At 40.0% G+C, this 13432-nt stretch overlaps 1 protein-coding gene across 7 annotated transcripts in view; it reads left to right on the forward strand.

Annotated features, from left to right (window-relative positions):
• ydjc (YdjC chitooligosaccharide deacetylase homolog) overlaps positions 1–13432 on the forward strand; it is a 65913-nt gene that overhangs the window by 11862 nt on the left and 40619 nt on the right. For 3 of the 7 annotated variants that reach the window (XM_005461835.4, XM_005461833.4, XM_005461834.4), the window contains exon 2: positions 9175–9255. The exons of the other annotated variants lie outside the window; for them this stretch is intronic. The gene's annotated coding sequence lies outside the window, so the exon portion shown is untranslated. The remainder of the gene's footprint in view (positions 1–9174; positions 9256–13432) is intronic. 7 annotated transcript variants of the gene reach the window in all.

A 13432-nucleotide genomic window follows, 5' to 3' on the forward strand; every position in this document is an offset into this window, starting at 1 on the left:
GTGCAAAATGATTTTGGGAACAAAACAGATTTTGCTGTTAGAAAACTTGCAGACTTCACTATATACAGTGTCGACCCTCTAAACTAAGTTTGGGGGATGTGATCTTTCAAGAAATGCAGACCAAACTGTTGTTGTTTGTTTACTTACACAGCATGTCTTGTAGAATTAACTGTGGTCACCAGCAACAGCATAGTGCAGTCATATCTCAAGTCTAACTAGAAAAATTTGCATTTCCTGCGAAAATGCAGTGTGGATGCTTTAAAGCTGAAGCTGTCTGCTGAAAAAAGCTGAAAAAGCTGAAAAGTTGCAGAAATTGTAAAAACTTTGCAGAAGCAAAGGAACTTTGCTAAAATGTAGTAACTTAGCAGAACTGTAATATCTTAGAGGAAACATAATACTTGGCAGAAATACAATAGCATAGCAGAACTTAGCAGAAATATTGTAACTTACCAGAAACATGATAACTTCTCAAAAATACAAGAATTTAGGAGAAATAGTATAAGATAACAGAAAGAATATATTTAGCCAAACATTCTTAAACATTACAGAAATACTATGATTTAGAAAAACAGTACAACATAGCAGAAATGCTGTGATTTACCAGAGACACTGTAATATACTATGAACATTGTAATTTTATATAAATACTATGTTTTAGCAAAAATACTCCAGTTTAGCACAAATATTATAATATAGCAGAAACACTATTCTATAGCAGAAATGCTATATTTAGAAAGAAAAATATAATATAGTAGAAATACTATGATTTAGCAGAAATCCTACAATATAGCTTAATAACAATGATTTAGAACAGATAATATGATTGAGCAGAATAGTAATAACTTAAGTGAAAATATTGGAAAGGTAAAATGATAAGCTGAATAAAAAGGAACATGGTTAAGTTCGCTCAAAACTAATTTTTGTTCACCTGTGAAAAAATAAAATAAAAATACATTTAGAAAAAAAAAATAAGAAAAGCCAAGAGATACACAAAATCAAATATGGATACACAGACACACACACACAGACACACACACACACAGCAGCAGCAAGTGAGCAGGGGCTGTTAACAACATGTTTCTAGGTCAGTCAAACAGCTGTGGGCTTCTCAATTTGAATCCACCAATCAGAGAGGCTGTGTGCTTTTTCCGGCCAAAACTGGTGCACCAAGTGCAGGCTTTTACACATGCAGCACAGAGAGAGACAGGATTTTTGCAGTCTATTTCTCATAGTCAGGACTCCCCTCAAACAAACAGCCATAAATTCCTAACCGTAGGGGCTAAAACGGTCATTCTTAGACCGTTTTGTTCAGAAGAGATGGGGGAATCATGAAATGTTGACCATTTAAAATAAGAATATGAAATATTATAGATATATGACATAGATTATTGGTTGTCTTAGAAGCCATGAATGCCCCAATATGCAAATTTGAATGTGTCAGGCCTCAGATATGATTGGCTGGATGGGAAGCCATGAGGGCCCTGATATGTAAATTTGAATATTACACTCCTCACAGAGGATTAACTCCCTGGGGAGCTGGCAGAAATATATAGAAATACTATGGTTACCCAGAAATACTACATTTAGTAGAAATACTATGTTTTAGCACAAATACTTTAAAATGGCAGAAATACTGTAATTAAGCAGAAATACTATATGAAGTACAAATCCTATAAAAAAAACAGAAATACTGTACTATGATTTGGTAGAAAAACTATAATTAATCAAAAATAGTATATTTTTTAGCAGAAATACTAATTTCTGCACAAATCTTATAAAATAGCAGAAAGAGTATGATTTAGCAGAAATGCTGTATTTAGCACAAATCTCATAAAAAAGCAGAAATAGTATGATTTAGCAGAAATGCTGTATTTAGCACAAATCTCATAAAATAGCAGAAAAAGTATGATTTAGCAGAAATGCAGTATTTAGCACAAATCTTGTAAAATAGCAGAAATAGTATGATTTAGCAGAAATGCTGTTTTTAGCACAAATCTCATAAAATAGCAGAAATAGTATGATTTAGCAGAAATGCTGTTTTTAGCACAAATCTCATAAAATAGCAGAAATAGTATGATTTAGCAGAAATGCTGTATTTAGCACAAATCTCATAAAATAGCAGAAATAGTATGATTTAGCAGAAATGCTCTATTTAGCACAAATCTCATAAAATAGCAGAAATAGTATGATTTAGCAGAAATGCTGTATTTAGCACAAATCTTATAAAATAGCAGAAATAGTATGATTTAGCAGAAATGCTGTATTTAGCACAAATCTTATAAAATAGCAGAAATAGTATGATTTAGCAGAAATGCTGTATTTAGCACAAATGCTGAAAAGTAGCAGCAATGCTATGACGTAGCACAATATTAATAACTTAAATAGAAAAATTGGAAAAGCAAAATGAACAGCTGAACAAATGCTGAACATGCTAACGGTCCCTCAAATGTAATTGTTAAATGAAAAAAAATCTGTAAAGAAACGTATAACAGTCACACAATCACAAAGATGGACAAATATAGAAACACACAAGCACAGAGAGACACACACAGGATCAAATTCAGTCAACCAGTCTAAATATATTGAATTTAAATCATACAATAAGATGCTCCCATAAAAAGGCTCTCTCTCTCTCTCTCTCTGCGTCACACACACACACACACACACAGGGAGAGAAAATCAAATTTCTAGGTCAGTCAAGCAGCCTGGGAGCTTCTAAATTTGAATCCACCAATCAGAGAGGCTGTGTACTTTTTCCCGCCAAAACAGGTGCACCTGTTTTTACACACACGCAGCACAGAGACAGGATTTCTGCAGTCTATTTCTCATAGTCAGGACTCCCCTCAAACAAATGGCCATAATTTCCTAACCGTAGGGGCTAGAACAGTCATTCTTACACCGTTTTGTTCAGAAGAGATGGGGGAATCTTAAGGTGTTGACAATTTATCATTAAAATATGAATTACTGAAGATATTTGACTTCTAATGCACCATAACTGAGTAGAGGCGAAGAGAAAACTGCCCTGACTTGCCCTCGAACAAAGCTTTTTAACTCTAAATCTATTTGGAGTATCGATATCATTCTTTCACCGTAAGAGACAGCAGGCTTTGGTGAACAGTCATGGAAATTTTCAGGTCTCTGTGGGAATCCAAAAAAAAGATATGACGAGAGAAAAAATTGCCTCATTTCCAGAGTTTGAAATCTGAAGAAATCTGAGCGAAGGACGAATTTCCTACCCTCAAACAAGTGTAACTCATCTCAGAACGGTAATAGGTGAGAAAAAAATTCTTGAATTGTGAGCGTCAGGAGTGTCTGAAGATATACTGGGACAAGCCTCATGTTTTACCTTTGCTTCGTTAAGGAGATATGACGATTCGAAAATGCCTCTCATGACAGAAATCAAGCGGTGATTTTGAGCAAACTCTTCATTGACTTTGTATGGAGACTTTTCCGACCTTGTGTTGGTCTGAGGAGATTTGGCAAAATTCTATAAATCCCACAACAATGACAGTGACATTTTCTGAAAGCCAGCAAAAAATACCTACGTTTTGATGTATAATTTGTGGGGGTTGAGTGAAAATTGAGCAAGTAGCAAGAAGTTGTTCGGACATGAAGAGAAGACTGCGAAACTTACAGTGGCTCACTGAAAGCCAAGTGCATAGCAACCATAACAACGCATGTATTTTGTGAAAAATCACAATTTTGCAACTGAAAACCTAGAAAGGGATAAGATGAAAATGGTAACAGATATGAAAAAGCTGAATCATACATGAATAGCCCAATAATATGTGAACATTTTAAAGTTTGAATGGTTGTTCTAGGTGAAAGTATGAGGAAGTAGTTAAGTTTCAAAAACAGGCAAGTTTTAGCAGAATTTTGGAAGTTTTCCATTCATTTCAATAGGACAAAAAAAAGCATAAAAAGCTTAATATTTTAAAAAGTATAATATCAAAAAATACCAAAAGTCATAGCCGGAATTAGCAGAAATAGCAGAATAGTTTAAAATTTGAACGGCAAAAATCGGCTGAAAATTGTGGAAGTAGATAAGGTCCAAAAAACGTACGGAAGCAACTATAAGAATAAAGTATAAAGTATAAAGAACTAGAAAAATTTGCATTTCCTGCGAAAATGCTGTGTGGATGCCTTAACGCTGAAGCTGTCTGCTGAAAAGCTGAAAAAGCTGAAAAGTTGCAAAAAGTTGTATGGTGGTGAAAAAAAAAAATTTCACCCTAAGCAGGATTCGAACCTGGCCCTCCTGGTCTCAAGGCGGCTACTCATCTCACTGAGCCAAACTCATTCTCACAAAGAAGAGGTGGACAGACTGACCATTCTGCTGAAATTAGCAGAAGCTGCTGAGAATTGTGCTGATAAGAGGCGAAAAGGATGAAAATTTTGCAGAAAAGAGGTGAATCAGCAGAATTTCTGCAGAAAAGAGGTAAAGAAGCAGAAAGTTGCGCTGAAAAGAGATGAATCAGCAGAATTTCTGCTCAAAAGAGGTTTTTTCTGAAAACAGCTGAGATTTGTGGTAATAACAGGTGAAAAGGCTGAAAATTTTGCAGAAGAGGTGAATAAGCAGAATTTGGGCTGAAAAGAGGTGAAAATTCTGCTGAAAAGAGTTCAATCAGCAGAATTTCTGCTGAAAAGAGTTCTGCAGAACTCTTTTCAGAATTCTGCTGAAAAGATGTTTTTGCTGAAAATAGCTGAAAAAGCTGGGATTTGTGCTGAAAAGTGGTGAAAAAACTGAAAATTTTGCTGAAAAGGGGTGAAAAAGCTGAAATTGAGTTGAAAAAGTTTAACTGTTAACTGAAAGAAATGTTGCCATAAGCGGGATTTGAACCCGGGCCTCCCAGTCTGAGAACGGATGCTCATCTCACTGAGCTAAAACACAGGTCAACACGGCAAGGAAAATCAGTGACGCCACTGATGATATGGCAGAAATGGGCAAAAAATATTGCAAAAAAAATTCAATATCTCAAAAAGTATAGAAGTTATGAGCACCAAAAGTCATAGCCGGCATTAGCAGAAATAGCAGAATTTTTTAAAGTTTGAATGGCGAAAATCGGATAAAAACTGTGGGAGTAGTTAAGTGCCGAAAAACGTACGGAAGCAACTAGTAAATAGTGGAATGAAGAATAAAGAGAAACAGGAACTCAATAGTGTGGAAGCCCTTTTAGGGCATCCACACAATAAAGAGAAACAGGAACACAATAACAGAAGACAGGAAAAGATCAGTAAACTTCCCCAAACCAAAGCACAAATAAAACAATAAGTAAAACAGGCTGATCTAAAGTATGATTAAAGTTCAGCCTGATTAATATAAATGTCACTGACAGTTGCTAATATATTGGAAAACCAAAATACTTACTGAGGTCTTTCTGTCCAACAGCAGGAGTGCTGGTCCCGAGCCTCAAAGACAGTAAGAAGCAAGCAGAGGGAGAAAAAACAGAACATTTTTCAGAAACTGATTTGATCCTTAATGGCTGTGCAATCATTGTAACATAGAGTTTGCTTATGTTGTTAGATAAAGGCTAGATTTGACATTAATAGATGCCACAGATGTTCTAAAGCTGCCACAAAGCATGAAAAAAAAATAGACGTCTCCGAAAACGTCGGAGCATTTTTGCAAATATGTGATGTCTTGATAAATCGAACAGATATTTGAAATTTACACAGCTACATTCTCGCCTGAAAATATCTTAAAAGTTTATTATGTGACCCAGAAAAAGTAATAAGTTTTTCAGCGGCGCTCCTCCGCCATTGCTCGCTTACAAGTACGCACAGGCTCCGACAACCGTGGCCGACAAATGCGATCCTCCTTTTCCCCAGACTACCCTTTCTGGGTCACAAAATAACCTTTTAAGATATTTTCAGGCGACAATGTAGCTGTGTAATGCTCAAATATCTACTTAATTTATCAAAATATCACATATTTGCAAAAGTGCTTCCACGTTTTCAGAGAGCTCTGTTATCCACACCCCACACCTACCCCACCCCTAACGGTTGCACCTCCCGAAGAATTTTGTCTGGGCTCTTATCTCACTTATTTATTTCAAACAATCAACAGAAAATTTCACCACATAGTTTTATGTAAGATTTTTAAGGCTGTGGTGTTAATTTTTAAGTAACATGAGCCCAGCGGCAGCAGCAACGCTAGGCTAACACTAACTAGCTAGCAAGATTTTAAACCTGGTGCTAAACTAAGAGAAGCCACAAAATCAGTTTGAATAAGAGTAAACATTTACTCACCAAGTCAGTGTATCAGGTAAAGATCCACAGCAATGACAACAATAATATCTTGAGCTGACGCTTCTCCAGGTTTGCTCAACATATTCCATAAAAAATGCACCGTGAACATGCGGACTGATCCGAGAGGGAGGAGGACGGTAGTCACGTGGCATTTTCAAAACACATCTTTCATCCTTCCGCACTGAGAAGCAAAACTTCCAGCTTACTTAGTTTTTCTAAGTTAAGACAACTCAAATAAATGGAGTTTATCAGCGTTTTTGCATAAAAAGTACTGGTAACGTATTTAAATCGAGTTCTGATAACAAATTGATAAAAATTGAGTTCAGCCTATTTAATATTTTTAATTAAACACAATATTACATTTTACAGTGCACGGTGGGGGTCAGCCATGTGTCTGTGAAGCACAGCATGTTGCAGTCCCTCATGTCACGTTTGGAAGGTAACTCTCGCCCTCAGATCATCTAGTTTGTTCTCCAACGATTGTACATTAGCCAGCAGGATACTGGGCAGTGGTGCGCGGTGCGCCTGCTGTCTCAGTCTGTTCCGAACGCAAATCCGAAAACTAGAAGTTCCTGGAATGTATAACAAGGTAATAAACAAGTAAAAAGCTAAAAAGGTGCATAGTCTGTGCGGAGCGGTCAGGAAGGCGTCTGGACGTGGCCGCGCCATCTTGTGATCTGTGACATCTTGTGACAAATAAAGAATCTTGAATCTTGAATGAGATGGAGCGCAGAGTGAAGGCCAAAGGCCCAACAAGTGTGTCTCTGGGAACTCCTTCAAGACTGTTGGAAAACCATTTCAGGTGACGACCTCATGAAGCTCAGAGAGAGAATGCCAAGAGTGTGCAAAGCAGTAATCAAAGCAAAGGGTGGATATTTAGAAGAATCTAAAATATCAAACATGTTTTGAGTTATTTCACACTTTTTTGTTTACCACATAATTCCATATGTGTTCATTCATTCAGTTTTGAGGCCTTCAGTGAGAATCTACAATGTAAACAGTCGTGAAAATAAAGAAAAACCATTAAATCAGAAGCTGTGTCCACACTTTGACTGGTAGTGTATATTAAATATTAGCCTGTAGTCGGTATTCATTAGTGACTTGGTCTTATGAAACAGAACCATTAGTTTTTTGCTTTTAATAAAATCTGATATGTTAAATATATGCTAAAATCTGTGTTTAAAATATAAAGTATGTAGTAATGTATAGAGCAGGGCAATATGACCAAAAATATTTATCACGATATACATTTGAAAATTTGCGATAACAATATTACTGACGATATAATTGACACTAGACAAAATACTTTACAACTCCACAACTTTATTAGTGCAAAAAAACCCCATCAATGTATTTTCACTTAAACAAGCGGCTGTTTTTTATGTGCATTAAAATTATATAAAAATGTAACAGTGCAAATTCCTTGCTGACAGTTTAACCAAAAGGCATTTCCAGTGGAAATTGGCCAACATATCCTCAGCATAACCATGTATAATATCCACAAAACTTAAAAAGAGGTTATACACACACAATACGGTAATATTATGTTGAAGCACAGTACGTATCACTCCGCGAGGCTCCTGCCTACGATAGCCCTAATGCTCCGACAATCCATCAAGCAGTGTGGCTTCGTAGCTTAACAAAGTCGTACTAAAACATTTGACAGATTTTCGAGCGCCGTGTACATAAAATCGTTTCGAGGTCAGTAAACACAACCAGAATTCATACATAAGGCACGCGGGATTATAAGGGACACTGTCGATTTTCAGAAAAATCAAAGGATTGATTTTAAGTGTGCCGTATTTTCCAAACAACACGGTAATAACGACGGCCCGCTAGCATGCGCTACCAAAAATAGTGCTTTGTTGTGTATCTGATGGACGAAAGCTAAACCAGTTCCACACCACTGAAGTTGCAGCATTTTTACAAACCAATTCTGGTTCATCCATTTCATTCAACGATCCACTTTCGCTCTTCTCATTCTGCGTCGCCGCCATGTGCGTATGTAAACATAGGCACTGCGCATGCGCATTTTACCCATATTCTATTGCGATAATTCATTTTCCTATCGTTGCCCAAAATTACACCGGTATTACCGTGAACGGTATGATATGGCCCAGCCCTAGTAATGTAGTAATACTAATCATCACATCAAAAAATTTGCAACATAGATAGTAGGGCTGTTCGATATAACGATATATATCGGATGACGATATAAAAACGTCTATCATTTCATTTTACGCTATCGTTTGTTTCGTGGTGTTGCAAAATAAACTGTTTACGGCAACATTTTTTCATCGTTTTGATGGTCACTGTAGTGGCTATATTAATTTCTTAATTTCTCTCTCTCTCTCTTATATTTAATATAACCACACTACGGACGGACAAGCACACGACAACGTTGCGGTTAGCAACAACGACGGTAACACCATCGCGTGTCCGCTTGTTTATGTTCCACATAAACCTTTCACAATAAAGCTCAAGATCCTGTTGAGACTTTTCAAAATAAACTCAATCACGTGAAAGAGCAGATTATTTACGGATGAGAAGCAAAACAAGAGCCGCCAGGTGCTAAAAAATAAACCTTAGACTCAAACGTTAGAACAGGCTTTTCCCCGCAGCACGCCGTGTAATGAATACTCACAAAGAAAATGGCGGCCGTTACCACTTATGTCTAAAAATGTATAGTTTCATGCATCTGTTAAAATACTCGACTCCAGCTACATGACGCGCAGCTGGAAACACTTCCCGCAAGTCGAGCTGCCCGAGATTCACATAATTTACAGAAAATGTTACATTTTTGTGATTTATATCGTTATCGGACGATAGATGTCTTAATATCGGGATATGAGATTTTGGTCATATCGCACAGCCCTAATAGATAGAGTTTGTTTGATACATCCTGATTGCATTATTTGTAACAACCAGGACAGAAGCGAGGAAGGAGGAGAGTAGAGGAAATTAAGAGTGCAGCAGATTGATGAGACACCAGGTGAAGGTGAAGAAGAGGTGAGTACCCAAAAGACCAAACACAGGTAACAGAGTTTAAAATGGCCATTTTGGCAGAATAGAAGCAGATACGTTGAGACCAGAGCTGGTAAAGTTTAAATATGCATATAACTACTTCATCAAGTTTTATGCTGCTGCTTAAAATAATAAATAGTAACAAAGCTGAAGAACTCTTACTGCACTGATAGTTAATCTTAGTATCATTCTGTGATAGACAGCTACACACATCTTACTTCAGCCTTTAGGTAGCACTCAGTGTGCATTTTTAAATATTTATTTAACTGTAAAATTGTCAAGATTCGGCTGTGATCAGGTAGAAAGAGGACCCAAAATGCAGGACTCGCAACACACGGGAATGAACTCAGAAAAACGCAGCTTTATTAACAGACTCAGGGAAATGATGCAGAACTAAACTAGACTGGGAAACCAAAACCTAAAACTCCACATAGAGGCACAACAGGGATCACACAGCATGAGGGTGGACGCAACACTGACACAGAGAAACAAAGGGCTTAAATACACTGGGGAATAACCAGGGGAATGAGACACAGGAGGAGAGCACAGCTGGAAGAAATCAGACATGACGAGACCAAAGGGAAGCAAAACTAGAAACACTGACATGAGACACGGACCTTCAAAGTAAAACAGGAAACACACCGACTGAACTCTAGACACATAAACTTAACAGAGACTGGGGAGACAGAACATAGAGACCCGAAGTGTGGGACGGAAGGGCACAGAGTTAACACCAGGAAACCAAATAACAAAACCTAAGAATTGGAACTCAGGAAGTACTACAGAACTAGGGAGCTAGAAATACTTAGGACAGAAACCAAAACACAAGCAGTCATAATCCATGATAAAATCAAAAGTAAAAGTGACAAAAATATAGTAAATACTTTTAAAAAGTTGCTTTTTTGGAAAAAAACACAAGATTTCAGGGCTGGGCTAAGCCCTGATTCTTTTCAGTATCCTAACAAAGGCCCAATGTGAGAGAATTACAATCACTGTCTCAGTACAAGAAAGAAAAATAACCATAGCATCAATGTAAAGAATCAGTAAGTTCCTAAAGGTACTATCTGAGTGTACAAGGAAGTGGAAAAAATCTGGGACAAATCTGTTTGTTACTGACAAAACTTGACTGCAACAAAGAGCAACAAAGAGCTGTGACCCAGTAAAGTCCCAGCATTTCACGTTTATTGGCTGATACTCCATAGCACCGACTGCTTTTATGGCCATTATATACCACAATGTAATGAACACATAATGCACCAGGACAAGCATAAATATTTCTAATGATGTCAGCAACTTATGTTGGTTATGCCATTGGCTCTACAAAGTCTAAGCAGAGAAGCCCACGTGGCATAACCACGTCCACATCACTGCAGCTGCAGCACCAATCCGTCTGTCAAACTCCCGCTCCCTTCTCCCGTCCCTCGTGAGCAAGACCCCAAGATACTTAAACTCCTCCACTTGGGGCAGGAACTCGTCCCTGACCCGGAGTGGGCAATCTACCCTTTTCTGGCTGAGAACCATGGCCTCAAATTTGGAAGTACTGATTCTCATTCCCACTGCTTCACACTTGGCTGTGAACTGTTCCAGTGCAAGCTGGAGGCCACCACTCGATGAAGCCAACAGAACCACATCATCCGCAAAAAGCAGAGATGAGATTCCAAGACCACTCAAGTGAAAGCCTTCCGCCACTTGGATACACCTAGAAATCCTGTGCATAAAAATTACAAACACAATCGGTGACAAAGGGCAACCCTGGCAGAGCCCATCACCCACCTGGTACGAGTCTGACTTATTGTCGGCTATGCGGACCAAGCTCTTGCAATGGTTGTAAACAGATCGAATGGCCTGTAGCAATGGGCCAGACACCCCATACTTCCAAAGCACCTCCCAGAAGACACACCAAGGGTCACAGTCGAATGCCTTCTCCAGGGCCATAAAACACATGTAGACTGGTTGGGCAAATTCCCATGCACCCCAAGTGTCCACGAGAGGGTAAAGAGCTGGTCCAGTGTTCCACAACAAGGACAAAAACCTCATTATTCCTCTTGTATTCAAGGTTCGACTAACGGATGGACTCTCCTTTCCAGCACCCTGGCATTTCCAGGGAGGCTGAGGAGTGTGATCCCCCTATAGTTGGAACACACCCTCCAGTCCCCCTTATTAAAGATGGAAACCACGACCCCGGTCTGCCAATCTAGAGGTACCACCACTGATCAAACAACATTGTAGAGGCATGTCAACCACACAGCCCTACAACATCCAGAGCCTTCAGGAACTCTGGGTAAACCTCTTCCACCCTAGGGGGCCTGCCACCAAGCAGTTCCTTAACTGCCTCAGACAGTGGGATTAAGGAGGTCCTCGAAGTATTCCTTCCACCACCTGTCAATTTTCTCAGTCAAAGTCAGCAGTACTCCACCCGCACTATACACAGTGCAGGTAGAGCACCACTTTCCCCTCCTGAGTCGCCTGACGGTTTGCCAGAATCTCTTCAAGGCAATCCGAAAGTCTTTTTCCATGGCCTCTCCGAACTCCTCCTGCATCCGAGTTTTTGCTTCACCCACTGCCCAAGCTGCGTTGCACTTGGCCTGTCAGTACCTATCAGCTGCCTCCAAAGTCCCACAGGCTAAAAAAAGCCCAATAGGACTCCTTCTTCCGCCTGGTTGCTCCCTTCACCTTTGGTGTCCACCATGGTCCCCTGTACCCTGGGGTGGAGACAAGCAAACCGTCCCAGTCCCGCAGCAACAGGGAAGCCCACCAGCTTGACCAGACGGCCAGCTATTCCTCCTTGTCCCCTGCCCCAGATGGAGAACAGAGAACAGGGGTATGAGAAGACCTGATACCTCACTCCGCCCACTCATATGTGGTGTTGTTGCATGCTGTTCTAAAGTTTATTTAAAATGGGGGAGAGGCATGGCACCAACAAGCCTCTGCTGGTGACAGCTCAGCCCCTCCCAAGAACCCTCAATGTCTAAGTACGATTTAAAATTGAGAAGTGGGCACTAGCACCAGAGGTGAGGCTGAATAAACAGACCATCCTCTGGACACAGTTCAGTGTACTCACCCACAAGGCCCTATATGCATTTGTCATGAGTGTACATGAGTGTACATAATGTGAGTGTCTGCGTTGTGGAATAAATTTGAGGCTCAGGCAGCCAGGAGGGGACAGAGTAGGAATACCTCCTACCTGAAGCAAGCTCCCCCGCTGACCCCCATGGGCACCCCCATTCCCCGAAATCCACCAAGGGCAGGGGGGCCCAGGCCCATCCACACTGGGGTAGTAGCACCACCGAGCCCCAAAGAGCTCGGGTCGGCCCACCCGACTCCACTACAGGGGAAAAACTACACCCACCCCAACATTCAGTCAATGGACACCCAGGTTCACCCATCCTCCACCTCTGATAGACCCCCCCACCCACAGAGTGGACTCCTGAAGAGCAGAGACCACCTGCAAAAGATGGTCCCAACCTACCCGTCAGCTAAAGAGGACCCCACTTCCACTGATTCGCTGAAGGCCCCTGTGCGAGGGCCAGACCTGGCACGGGGGCCTGCATGCACCAACCCACAACCCTGGTGACACCCCAGCCATGACCCAGAACCCAAACTCCCAGGCCCAGCCAGAACACCAAGTCCGCAAGCCTGTCCTGGATTCATTCAGGATCTTCATCCTTGGTCCTTTGTAGCATTTTTAAGATAATACACAGGTTTATTTTTCAAAGCAATTTAGAAATGTTTGGTGATGGTTTACTCGGGATTATTGAGAATAAATAATTGATTCTGAAATTTCTACCTAAGTACATTAATGAAGTATTTGTACTTTGTTGCTCCCCCCGGTAAATGCCACTATTCTCTTAGTGAGTCTTTATTACATACCGTGCTGCAGGGAAAAGCCTGTTCTCACCTTTGAATATATTTTGAATAGACAGCTCTTTTTTGCTTCTCATTTGTAAACTCTCTCCAGCCGACACATAAAAACAACAACACAAAGTAGTCACTACAGAGCAAGGTTTAGCCTATTCAGAGGCTGACTGTCTGGCGGATACTCGATGGCACAGCTGGTCCTTTTTTACTGCTGTTGTTGAAGTAGATGACAATCAGGTATGTGCAGCTAAAGAATGGGAAATCCAGTCCTCCATCCAAAGGGGAGGAAAGTACCTGCGGTGTG

The sequence above is a fragment of the Oreochromis niloticus genome, linkage group LG12, assembly GCF_001858045.2.
Source record: "Oreochromis niloticus isolate F11D_XX linkage group LG12, O_niloticus_UMD_NMBU, whole genome shotgun sequence".
Taxonomy (NCBI): domain Eukaryota; kingdom Metazoa; phylum Chordata; class Actinopteri; order Cichliformes; family Cichlidae; genus Oreochromis; species Oreochromis niloticus.